The sequence below is a fragment of the Pteropus vampyrus genome, unplaced genomic scaffold (genome assembly GCF_000151845.1).
Source record: "Pteropus vampyrus isolate Shadow unplaced genomic scaffold, Pvam_2.0 Scaffold205, whole genome shotgun sequence".
Classification (NCBI taxonomy): Eukaryota; Metazoa; Chordata; class Mammalia; order Chiroptera; family Pteropodidae; genus Pteropus; species Pteropus vampyrus.
The window spans coordinates 333645-343559 of NW_011888986.1; positions in this window are offsets into that span (position 1 = coordinate 333645).

Sequence of the window (9915 nt, forward strand, 5' to 3'; positions counted from 1 at the left end):
TCTCAAGATTCTCATCTTAATTGCATCTGCAAAGTCCTTTTTACCACATAAATTAACATTTTCACAGGTTCCAGGGATTAGGACATCTTTGTGGCTAGTATCTGGCTTCCATAGGGGCAGAATTCATATTATAAGATAGAATTCAATGCCTAATTTCTTTACTTATGTGATTACCTTGACTGATGCTTAACTTCAAGTAGCCTCTGGTTTCCCATCTGTGACACAGAGATGGCATTTACTGTTATCTCTACCCAAAACAGATTGAAAAAGACCTAAGGAAATGTTTCTAAAACCTGTGTGGAAAAGCTACACAAAAATGTAAATAAATATATAAAGCTCCTACATTTGGATTGGAGTGTATGAGGAAATCAATAAATAGTTGTTGCCATGAATGCCACCTGTCAAAAAGTAAACCTGACATTCAAGTGAAATAGCCCACCCACTATAAAATGTCTTCCTATAGCCAGAACTTGCATCAAAATTGAGAGAAATGGATGTGAGAATACACAACCTCTGAGACTGTGTTCCTATTTTCTGGTTATTTTCTGCCACCAACATCAAGAAGTTTGGGCAGTCAGAGGAAAGAGGAAGACACTTCTCCTGCCTAGGCAGAGCCCAATGTGACAACTTGCAGCCTCTCTACTTTCCCAATAGAAAATGTCCTCATGGTACAAGCACACACATCATCTTGTTTTCAATGAGAAGAAAGGTCAATGCTTCGAAAAATCACAGAGAAGAAGCACTGACCATCCCTTTGGCAGGTTTGAGATCTGGACACAGGCAGCCTTATTTTCTTTCTGGGGACATACTGAGTTTCTCTCTCCCACTCCTTTTGTAAGAAGAGATTTTTGATGCAACCTCTTTTAAATCCTTACTGAAATCACAGTCTTAACAATATGAACTCTTACTCATTTGGGAAGTGTGGTAGGCAGAAAAATGGTATCCAAAGACATCCACATCCTAAGCTCTAAAATCCATTGCTATCCATGGTAAAAAGAGCTTTGTAGATGTGATTAAGTTAAAGGCCCTGAAATAGGGAGATGATCCTGGATTATCCCAGTGGGTCCTAAATGTAGTCACAAGGAATCTTGAAAGAGGAGAATATTTGCTTCCTGGCTGTGGTCAGAGATGTAACTATGGAGAAATGGTGCATTATTGGAAGGGCCATAAGCCAGGACATTGGATGACCTCTGGCTGTGGAAAACGGCAAAGAAACAGGTTCTCCCTGGAGCCTCCAGAAGGTACACAGGCCTGAGGACACTTCGATTTTAGCCCCTGTTGAAATTCTAACCTACAAAAGTATAAGATACAAATGCGTGGTTTTAAATAGTAAGTTCATGGTAATTTGTTATGGTAGCAATAGAAAATGAATGCAGGAAGGCTTTTCTGGGCATGGCTTGACAGTTCTGACCATCCTTTCTCTGGGGAGAATCTGATTGCCTCCCCCAAGTCTAGTTCCCAATGAGCATCAGCGGGTCTGCATTAGGCTCCCCACTGAATTGGAAAGGCTGGTGCAGGGCTGGGAAGGCTCCGAAGACAGGCTTGTTGGAGACCTAACACTGCCAACACCACTGTTGGCAACCTGTTCTGAGATGGTGGAGAATGTCACTTATCTTCTTGCTGTGTTCACACACAGCAGAAGAGGCAAGGAAACTCTCTGGCCTCTTCTCACGATGGCACTAATCTCATAATGGGGGCTCCACCTCATGACCTAACTCTCCCAAAGACCCCATCTCTAAATACCATCACGTTATATTCATGGTAATATTATTCATGTTAACTCATAAAATGACTCTGAATGTTTGGCCCAATATAAGTATCTGGGCACCGTGTCCCAGCCAATTTGACATACAGCATTAGTCCTCATACCTAGGAACTAAGACTGGGTGGGAGGAGAATTTTAACTTTCTAATGTATTTTCATCTCTGCTTATTTTCTTATTAAAACAGCATAAACAAAAGTAAACTGAGACCACACTCATTCTGATGTCAAGCTTCAGCACAGCCCACTTATCAGGTTTCACCACAGGTTTCACCTCCTTGTCCAAAACAGAACACAACGTGTCATCTTACAACCTCTACTCCTTCCGACTGCCTCTCAGCCCATTGGTCAATCACTACACCCTGTAAATTGCTCTTCTAAAGGTTCTTGAAGTGGTCTCCTTTCCCTATCTGTTGTGTTAGTCTAGACTCTTGCTGGGATCTCTGAGTCTTGTCATGCTCAGCCTAAAAAACTCTTTGCCCATGGAATAAATAATCTAAAATTTAATTCTTACCTTGTTTAGGCACACCAATAGCTATAGCCGGTCCATATCAAATATGGCTCTCCTGGAACTAGCTCCTAAGAGCATATGTGCCCCATATACTCACTGCCTTACATTGATGTATGCACAAAAATAAACACTTGTGGTTCCATGAATGATTACAGTGTTTCACATCTTTCTGAAATACCTCCCTTGAATCCCATTTTGCATCCGGGTACATTTCAGCTAGCCTTTGAGAGCTCAGGTGTCAGTCTTCAGAGCAGCAACTTCCCATGCCACCTTCTTTCCTCCATACCTCAAAAAGCTTGTGCTTGGCCACCAAACCCTATCAATCTGGCAGAGATGCCATTTCTTCACCCATCTCTTCACTGAGTCTCCAACAGGGTAGAAAGAGCGTTAAGCATAGGAATCGTGGACCCAGTCCTTAGCATTGGAACTAGTACATTCTGCCTAACCAATAAGGACTTATTGAAATAAACATTCCTTTCTACTTCTCCTGCATGTAGCATTAAAAAAAAAATGAGTATATTTGTAGCATGATAGAGTTGTTAGCTAATGCTATGGTGGTAATCATGTTGCAATATGTAAATGTATCAAATCAATGCATTATACACTTTAAATGTATATAATGGTATATTAATTTTATTTCAGTTAAAATTAGTATGTTTTTTACCATGAAAATATTTAACATTACTGATGTAAAACTCGATTAGTTTGAGAAACTTCCTTTCAGCCTTATTTATTAAAAGGAGATGTGAAATCACAAGGAATTAGAAAAAAAGATTTTGTAGAAGAAAAGCATAATGTTGAATTGCTTAAGATTTCTGTGTTTCTCTGAATATCATTTCTAAAGTCCTTTTATTATGGTATAATAGAAATTAGTTATGTATAACAGTGTGTAATACTAAATATACTAGGTCAGGTTCCACATCTTCAAGGACATTTCATCAATGGTACAGGAAGGAAATGTATTATTAAACGTAAGTAAACCCAACACAGTTAAAACTAACCAATTTCTCTCTATTTTAACAAATATGTACAGCAGATAAAAAGGATGTTTTTGGAAGTTCCCCCTGCCTCCCTGGCTCAGCGTTTGGCAAAATTGTTATATAAGATGACTACTGCTTGCCATCCTTCACCAAAAGTTGCACTCACACTCTTTCTAAGAGAATGGACAATTCTTAAGGTTTCGTGAGGAAGATAGGGAAAAAAAGCTATATTTACTGAAAGATGGCTATGTACCAAGGATGATTCTAAATTCGGAGAAGTTAACTCTTGTAACCAAGGTCACAAGATTATTAATTACCAAATGAGACTGTTTGCTCAGCACATTATGGTAACCAAAACTGGTTTAGGCATGGTTCAGTAAAGGCTTCTTTTAGAATCTTCCACACCTTCCCCATTGTTGATTACACTAAAGAGTAACTGTGTTTTCCAGTTGAGCATTGACACAGAGCAACCATTTTATCATTATAAGGGTCATTGCCAATTTAACCTTCCTAAACCTTTACAATAATTATGTCACATTTTCCTTCAACTAATTCTGATCTTCCCATTTTATAGGAAAAAGTCTAATTTCTGTAAAATTAGTCTAGTCAAATTTTTCAGCTTTTACTGTAGCACAAATTCTCAACTCCAGCCTGCTTAGTCTTTGTATCATTCTGACCTTAATGAAGTTTATTGATTTTTCCTCTTTCTCCTGACAGGGATTGAGAATTAAGTTCCAATACAAATTCCACTACGGTTTTCAAACATTTGATTTCTGGAGAGGTCGCATTTTGATTTTTTAAAACTCTTTTGTTGCACAAATAAATCATGAGCAAGAAAAAGAATTGCTAAAAAAATTCCCTAAGGTTTAAAGGTATATTTTGGAAGTCACATATTCTTTATTGATGATATTGTGTCTCTTGCTTTTTTACGAGCTGAAAACATTTTAAATATACATATATATGTGAAACTACTTTATATCCATCTGACAATAAGACTAGAATGGAACAGAAATAAATTTTAAAAATTGTCACATTGATTCAATTTCCTGAGCAGAATGCAGTCCCTAAATAGATATTCCGAACACCTATTTGGCTCTAGCAAGGGTTGTCATGCATTGCAGAGAATACTCTGTATTTTAAGTTAGAGTCATTTTTATTAGTTAAAGTGAATAATATAACCATGAGTATAATTTTTTTTTGTCTAGAGTTCTCTTATAAGATTTTGATTCTATTTCATTTTGTAGCAAAAATTCAGTATTTTGACACAGGAGTGATAAAGAACTGGCAAGATTACAGTGTAGCTTAGTTTCTTCCCTCTGATACACTCAACATATCAAGTGTCTCACTTTAAGATTTTAGCTAAGTTTGTTTAGTGTAGTTAAGAGTCCTATTTATTTCAGATTTAGGAATGTCCTAAATTAACATCAGAAGAGATCAGGGCAGCAAAGATGAAACTGCGGGCTCTTAACCACTTTGGTGGTATTCAGGGAAATATTCTCCATGTGCTGGTATTTAGAGGTGGGGTGTTTGGGAGATGTATCCAATAGAAGTGGTGCACATAGACTCCAAAAGACATATTCAAGAATATGTATATCTGCATCATCCCTAGTACTTCCAAAATAGAAATAATACAAATATGCATAAGCATTAGAATTAATAAATATATTGTATGTGCTTACTGTGGAGTATGATACAGCAACAAAAACAAATGCCTTAACAGAATTCACTTCGCAGCTACATGGTTGAATCTTGAGTTAAGCCAGATGAGTAAATCCTAGGGATTTGCTGTATAGCATAGTCCCTATAGGTAACAATACTGTATTGCATACTTAAAACTTTGCCAAGAGGGTAGATCTTGTCTTAAGTGTTCTTATCACAAGGAATAATAATAACTATAAATAAGATGGTAGAAAGAAAGTTTTGGAGCTGATGGATAGGTTTACAACATAAATCGTAGTGATGGTTTCATGGATGTATACTTATTTCCAAACTCATCAAGTTGTATACATTAACCATGTACAGTTTTGTGTGTGTTAAAAAAAGAGAGATACTGAACTGTTATAAGCACTTTAATCAAACAATAAGGCTCAAATTATTTTGAAACTTACTTCTTTTAAAACTCCCCATCTCTTCACCATCCTAAAACAGTTACATTAACTGAGTACTTTCTGAAAGTTGTTGGGATAGAAGGGGAATTTAGCTTTTACAAGCACACACATGCACATGCACATGCACACACACGCACACACAGAAAGCAATATCTTCTTATGTGGTAACCATCAATCATGTGACTACCCTCGTGAGAGAGAACATGAAAACAGAAGAAGATGGTGCAGGCCGGTAAGAAGGAGGCTGCAGGTGCTTGGCTGAGGGCATGCTGCAGTCCTGGGTCCATGTTCTTGTTCAGGCCAGAGATCAGCCTGGCCAGTTGCTGCTGCGCCAGATACCCTTAGTCTTTAGTCTTTTCAGCAGCTCAAACATAATACGTCTGAGATGGATTTCTTTGAATGTAACCTTTTTCAAATTTGCTGAGCTGAATTCCTTAAATGTATATGTTTTGACCAACTGCTCACAATTGCCTATTTTTTACCCTCCACCTTATCTTGACCAAACTTTAGTACACCATCTTTCTGTTTCCTACAGGCTCCTGAATTTTGCTGTTCCTCACACCTGAGCAAGCAAGCACAAATGCTGAATGTGCTCCTCAGCAGCTTCTCCCGGGAACCGCTCATCACAGCAGACCTATTCCTGCCAGATCTCACTAGTCATTTTCCTTTGTTTAGCCAGCTGCCCTTCAAAAATTCTGCTCATTTCTGCCTGCCTCCTTCTTTACCCTATAAAAGAAAAACCTTTTTCTGTATGATTTTGAGACACCACTGATTTCTGAGATCAGAGCAATCTCCCTAATGCTATAGTTTTTCTTTCCAATTAAAATCCCTCCTTATGTAAATTCAGACTTGTTTCTGTTTGACACTTTTGACAAATATGGGAGTCTTCAGTTAATTTTTTTTGAAGTGTTTTTTTGGTGCTGAATCCTTCTTCATTTCTGGAACTCTGATGGCATAAATGCTGAACGTTTTGGTGTTGCACCACAGGTTCCTAAGGCTCTGTTCATTTTTTCTTTTTAAATCTTTTTTTTTTCTTTTGCACAAGTTGGTTGATTTATATCTGTACATTTACTGACTCCTTCCTTTGTCGTCTCCATCCTGCTGCTATTCAGCCTATCCAGTGGATGTTTTATTTCTGCTATTGCATTTTTCAACTGTAAATTTTCAATTTGTTTTTTCATTACTTTCTATTTTCTATACCTTTCCAGCGATTTTCTAACTTTCTATCCATTTCAAAATGTCTGCCCTTTCGTCTGGAGCATGACTGCAGTAATGGTTTTAAGGTCTTTAGTTTTCAAGTATTCACGGTGCTTTTTGGAGGAGTCCCATTTTTACACCATCTAGTTTCCAGTCTGGAACTGGAACCACGTGTTCTATGCTGTAGCTCATTCTCAAACTCCTGTGTGAAACCAGAACTTCACACAGAATGCTATGGGATCACTCTCGTGATGTTCCCTCTCTGGTGTCTTCTCCGACACTGTCGTGTTCTGGGGCCTTCTGTCATCTAGCCAGAAGTCTGACACTTTTGTTTCCCCATGCTACCACACAATTGCTGTGACTGTCAAGGAGTGAGAAGACAGAGGAGAGAAATGAACAACAGAGATTTGCCCTGTACTCTTCGAGTTGCACTTCTGATCATACAAAAAATTTCCCCTTGAGTTTTAGAAACATGCCTAGCCAACATTGCTGCTGCAACTGTGCAATTTTGTGGGGTTGAGGCTGTAGAGAAGGAAAAACAATAACACCCAAGGAATTTTCCCAATCTCTGACCCTTACGAGTCTTCTTTCCCAGTTCTTAGACTGGAGATAGGGTTTCCCTTGGAGCACAGCTGTCCACACAATACACATGATGGATTCCAGTTTGTCTTTGAGTTCAGCCAAGGGATACTAGAAGAAAAGAATATGATAAACATACTCCTATCTGGTGGGTCTTGCTGTCCCTCCTCAATCAAGCTACAACCACTTACTTTTCAGAGTTTCAGGTAGCTGTCCCATACATTCTCTACAGGATTTATTGTTGACAACAGAGAGAGAGAGAGAGTGGAAAGTGCTTATTCCATCTTTCCCTGAATCAGCACCTGATTTTATCCCTTGTGCAATATCTGCTCAAGTCTTTTGCATATTTTTTTCTGTTGGATAATCTTTCTCACTCGATCTCTCCTTTTCATTTAAAAATAGTTCCATAATTAGGTGATTCACTTCAACTTCTAGTAGTTCCTTGGAATCTCATATTTCTCAGTGTCAGATTAACATTAGCAAGGTTTCCTGAGTTTTGTTCTTCTACTCTTGAACACTCCACTTTTAGAGTGATTATTTTTAATATACTTTCTATTTCCAAAGAAAGGAAATTAGATATTTTTTAATATTAATACAGAAAAGTAAGTCTGCTCAGAAGGAGACTGAAGATATTGGCAGCAGGAAACTGTCATTGGCTTGTTATGCCACTTACGACTTACTCCTAGGTTTCCAAAGGCTTGTAAGGGAGTGATGGCAATGTGGATCTCATTGTCAAGAACTGTTTCTACAATTTTATCAAAATACTTGTCAAAAGAACTATGAAGTTTTTATATCCTTATACACATTTACAAACATACAGACAGATAAGTAGATTGAAGAAGGCAATACAGCTTGAAAAAAGTATTTTGAAATAGCTCTGACCTTTGATAAGAGGACAACATAAATTCTAGTGCCCTTTAACGTTATTGATAAGGAAGTGGATTATTTATTTCTTTGATATTTTTGAGTTCGTTATTCTTAACACAGTTTAGACTTATTATCAAATGGATATACTCCTATCCAATATCTCCTCCAGTGGATTCGATAATATCTTTTCCATATTATTGCTCCAGAGAAATTATATATGAGTATCCTGCTTGTCCAAAAGATTGAAATTACCATGGTTTCTCTTTTTATTTGTAGGATATTAAAAATTTAAAAGCACCATTTTTGCATGTGTGAAACACTCATCACTAAATGTGATAATACATCAGGATACTAACTATATCTAGTGAGGAGTGTTATTTATAATATTCAGTGTTCTTATGTCCAGATACACACAGTTTTTATAGCAGTAAGTATTACATAATCATAGTATGTTATTGGTTATGATATCAATACTCTATATTAGTTACTTTAAAGTATTTTTATTCAGGCCATAATCGTGGATATTTTCCTTTCTAATCTGCTGAAAATGGACTTAATAGCAGTTATGATGTATGATAGAATTCTCCGCCTGGCAACTGTGGTTGCCATGGTGATGACCGTGCGAGCAAGAAGCACTGTGACTCACTGTGCTTTCTGTGCTCAGCTTCACCATCTCCAAAGGGGAGGAATGTGCATCAGGCCAAGGATTTTCTCTCAGGCTCCTTTGTGATCTTCTGAGCTACCAGTTAGCGGAGAAAGGACAGTGAGGAGTTGCCATATTAAAAATTATTTCTCCACATGAAAAGATGGATAATATGTTTGCTAAACATAATCTGCAACAAAATATGATTATTGTAGAATGGCTACTGAGACATTCTTGATGATAAAATTGAAAGAAATGTGACACATTTCAGCTATAACAGCAATTACAGAAAGAAAACATCTATTATTGATAATTTTAAATATTTTAAAAAATATTTAACTCCCGACTAGTGAATGAAAGTCATTCACTACTCAGGAGTTAAATATTTTTCATTCACTAGTCGGGAGTTAAATATTTTTTAAAATCCTATCAGTTCAGACATGTTGGATAATTTAAAGTTAAGATTCAATGCCCAAATCCTCCATTTAACAGCTCTAAGGCCTTTAGAATATTTAGTAACGTCTCTGTGTTTTGGTTCACTCATATATAAAAATAAAAATAATAGTAAGTTTGGATTAGGAACTCAATGCGAAAATATGTTAACGTACTTAAAACAGTTCCTGGAATAATAATCATTCAATGAGTGTTTGCTACCATTATCATTAAATATCATAGTTTCTATACACTAGAGTCCCTGCATTATTCTAGGCTCCTTGAAGAATGATCTCCCTTAAAAACTTGGGTTTTCCTGTCCTATGTCTCTATTTCCTCCTAGGAATTGGGGTGAGATATAGGTGAGAAAACCACTGACAACCATTGTTCCAGCTTCTCACTTCGATGGAGATAATCTGTTAAAAATATCAAGTTGGAAGCATTCTCTTCTACTGGTGAAAGGAAGCAACATGGGTACATGTGTCTCTCCTGTTCACTGGAACTTTCTATATTGGGTCTGTCCCAAGGTTTACCTTGGAGAGTAAAATGATGTGCTCATTGGTCTCAGGCTGAGCTGTCCTCCTACTCAAATTAATTGGTAATATAGACATCATTTGGTATTCCAGCTGCTCATTCTGCTTTCGTTCTCATGAGAGTCAGAGCTCAGATGGGAAGAAATGTATTTATTAAATTCTTTTAAAAACCTACCCTTGCTGTTAGAATTTTTAAAATTAAATTTATCATGGTAACAGTTAATATCATCATATAAGTTTCAGGAGTACAATTCTATAATACATCACTTGTATATTGTATTGTGTGCCCACCACTCAAAGTCTA